The sequence below is a fragment of the Mastomys coucha genome, unplaced genomic scaffold (genome assembly GCF_008632895.1).
Source record: "Mastomys coucha isolate ucsf_1 unplaced genomic scaffold, UCSF_Mcou_1 pScaffold4, whole genome shotgun sequence".
Lineage (NCBI taxonomy): Eukaryota > Metazoa > Chordata > Mammalia > Rodentia > Muridae > Mastomys > Mastomys coucha.
In genome coordinates this window covers 57,261,018-57,265,185 of record NW_022196910.1, presented here as the reverse complement: position 1 = coordinate 57,265,185, position 4,168 = coordinate 57,261,018, and positions in this window count along the sequence as shown.

Here is a 4,168-nt window from a genome sequence, read left to right as displayed (position 1 = left end):
GGGGAGGGAAGGAAAGGCAGAGCACATTTGGTAGTGTAGACCTACTCTTTGCCTTGTCCAGTTCACATGTTTCAGTTTCCCATGCTTCTCCATGAGTGTGTTCAGACCTCTGTATCATCAGTATGACCACTGTGTTCTTATCATAGTAAACTTTCTTCCCTTTACTTCAATACTTTGACAATTTCATTTCCTGAGCAACCAACCCACAAGTACGAATCATTTACTTCAGTTTAAGTAAAAATATGGAGAACAAACTACAGTTCATGAATGCCTCTGTCTTTCCAGTGCCATAAAAAAAAAAACATCTTCTCACTAAGAATCAATTTATGATCAAAAAACAAAACATAACAAAACAAAACAAAATCAGATACATTATATCTTGGGGATTCCATTCTCAGGGCAGAGAAGCTTAAGAAATTTTCCCTATTGAGTATGATTGAAAAATGCTGAATAAGGCACATTCCACATTCTCTTGCTCCTTTTAGGACCCACCTCAGCTGGAAATCAGGAAATTTATAAATGCCTTGCAATGTATTCCAATATTTGACCTCCAAACAGGTAGGCTGCCTACAGAACTTTTTTCCTGTCCCACCAGATCCAGTCCCTCAGTCTCACTCCTATCTCTGCAGCAGAACACCATAGGCAGCCTTCCCTGTATTCCTGCTCCCATTCCCTGTGGATTTCACAGATCTTCTACTGCTAACCTTCTTCACCCAACTTGTTGCATTGTCCCAGATCCCATGCTAACCCAAAGGTCACCCATTCTAAGATAAAAGTTAGGCTGAAGGCAGAACCACCACTCTTCTACTCTTTCCTGAAATCCAATCACCAAGTCTCATGCAAAGCTCTGTAGCTGGAAACCTGCTGTGGTCTCACTTTCCAATTTGACCCCATACCCCACAGAACACAAAGATTTTCTCCTCTAACATTCCTTCCCCCAACTCATCCCAGTATTGCATCCTTCAACCCCAGCAGGCATTCCTGTGAACATTCCACCTGAATGGGCCAAAAAAAAAAAGGCAACACAGAGCAGTCATACTCTTCAAAAATACATAAAGGAAACAGAATTAATGGAACAAAATACACAACCCACCTAGACAAATGTAGAAATCTGAATCTAAACCTATAATCATCTCAAATCCTGATGATAAGATGCCATTGAAAAAAATACAATAAATAACAATCAGGGACATGTATCTCCACTAGTATCCAGTTATCCTACCACAGCAGGCCTTGGATGTTTCATCCATAGCTGAAACACAAGAAAAAGACCTTAAAATGACCTTTATGAATATGATAAAGGTCCTTAAAGAGGAAATGAATAAATCCCTTAAAGAAAACCAGGAACACACACACACACACACACACACACACACACACACACACGGGTAAGAAAATAAATAAAACTGATCAAAAACTGAAATTGGAAATAGAATCAATAAAAAAATCAATTTTCTTTATTGAGAAGATTCTGGAAGTGACATTTTTAGGAATTTGAACAGGAACTACAGAGGCAAGCTTCACCAACAGAATTCAAGTGATGGAAGAGAAAACCTCAAGTATTGAAGATATGGTATAAGAAATGAATGCATTGATTAAATGTTGAGGTTTGGTCTTTTGCTGTGTATTGTAAATGCTAAACACAGGCATTTACCTCTTCATAATAAGATTGTGGATATAAAGGACCTACATTAACATAATAAGCACAGTCTATAGCCATTCCATATCAAACATCAATTTAAAGGGAAAGAGACTTAAAGCAACTCAACTAAAATCAAGAGTAAAACATAGTTGACCATTTCTCTAACCTATTCAACATAGTACTTACATAACAAAATTAGAGAAGAAACGTGGAATATAACAATAGCACTAAGGAAATCTAGAGAATCATAAGGACATACTTCAACAACCTATACTCCCTCAAACTGGAGCCAGACTAATTAGACAACTGAATAAGATCAAAGAGAATCAAACTGAAAATAATGTAGTCATAGTATCTTTATTTGCAGATGATATGCTAGCATGCACGAATGTCCCTAAAAAGTCTACTGGGAAACTCCTACAGCTGGAAAATGATTTCAGCAAAGTAGTTTAATACAAAATTAACTCACAAAAGTTTTTAGTCCTTTAATATTCATATGATAAACAACTAAGAAAGAAATAAGAGAAACAACAACTTTCACAAAAAGCCTAGTACCTTGGGTTATCTCTAATTAAGCAAGTGAAGGGGTTATATGATTAAAAAAAACTTTGAGACATTGAAGAAGATATCAAAATGTGGGAATATATCCCATGTTCATGCATCAGTAGGATTAATATAGTAAGGATAACCATTATACAAAAATCAATCTACAGATTCAATGTAATCGCAATCAAAATTCCACACAATTATTCACAGATCATAAAAGGATGATGTTTATCTTCATATGGAAACATAAAACACCTAGATAATCTAAAACAAACCTGAATATTAAAATAACTACTTGAATCCATGAACTGAAGATGCACTATACAGTTACAGTAAAAACAGTCTAGTATTAATACAACATGTTAGTCAACATAATCAAACCAAAGAATCAGATGTAAATCCATACCTATGGACAGTAGCTGTTTAATAAGAAGCTAGAAACACACACTGGAGAAAGACAACATCTTCAAAAAATTGTGCTAGTCAAACTGGATACCTGCATATAGGAGAATTTATATAGATCCATATTTATCATCCTACATCTAACTCTACTCCAAATGGATCAAACACCTCATCCTGAAATCAGATACACTAAATCTGATTAAAGTGAAAATGAGGAATAGACTTGAATCATGGGACAAGAAAAGATTTCCTGAACAGAACACCATTAGCACAAGCACTAAGATCAACAATTAATACATGGGATGAAAGGCACCATCTTTTGGACAAAGTGCATTCTACAGAATGGAAAAAGATATTTACCAAATATTTGTAAAGGGTTGATATCCAAAAGTATCCAAATATGTAAACAACAACAACAACAACAACAAAAAACTAAAGCAAAAAAACCTGACCAACTAACCAATCAAACAATAATGACGACAACAACAAACCAAACCAAACAAAAATACTATTTATTGATATTGAAAAAAAAGGACAATTAAGGTTGTGTATGGATCTAAACAGAATTTTTACAAGAGAAAACTAAATGGCTGAGAAACACTTTAAGAAATGGCCAAAATCCTTAGACATGAGAGAAATGTAAATTAAAACAACTTTCAGAGTTCACCTTAAAGCACAAGAATGATTAATTGTAACCTCAGGCTTTCCCACTCACCTCTTTGACCCCCCAAACAACAACTTTGAGACTGAGTTATTTATCAATAAATGTCTGGGCCATATCCTTCAGTTTGTTCTCCAACTAGCTCATTATTTATATAACCTATTTAAACTAATCTATGTCTTCCACATGGTTAGTTACTTCTCCTCAGGTTTATGTGACCCCTCCAGAGTTCAAGATGAATCTCTTCCATCTGACTCTTTCCCAGAATCCCACCCCTCTCACTCTCTTTGCCAGATGTCCCATCTTCTAAACCTGCCTCAGCTTATTGACCATAGACTTTCTTATTGACAGGTGATGCTTATAAAAATTCTCTCTACAATCAATAAAAAAAAATAACAGCCAATGGTTGGCAAGGATATGATGTAAGAGGAACAAGCATTCAACGCTGTGGGATTGCATACTTGTGCAGCCTTTATGGAAATCAGTGTGGCGTTTCCTCAGGAAGATGTGAATCTACTTCGAGATCCAACTATATCATTCTTGGGCATATACCTAAAAGACACTCCACCTTACCACAAGGACATTTGTTCAAAAATCTTTATTGCTGTTCTATTCAAATAGCCAGAAACTGGAACCAACATAGATGTCTTTCTACAGAAGAACATATAAAGAAAATGTGGTGCACTTCTTAGTATTGCTTAGCAGTTAAAAAAAAAAAGTGGCCTCAAGTGTCAAAGGCCAGCTTTAACATCCATGGTAAACTGAAGAAAACAAGATATAGCATCTGTGCCTGGGGACAGTGCTGATAGCTGTGTGGTGGGTGGGGGCGGGCAGGCAGCAGCCAGTTCGTCTTTCTTGTTGGTTCTTCTTGAGGCAGCGTAGGGGGAAGAGCATCAGCAGAGGGTAAGACTTTGTTT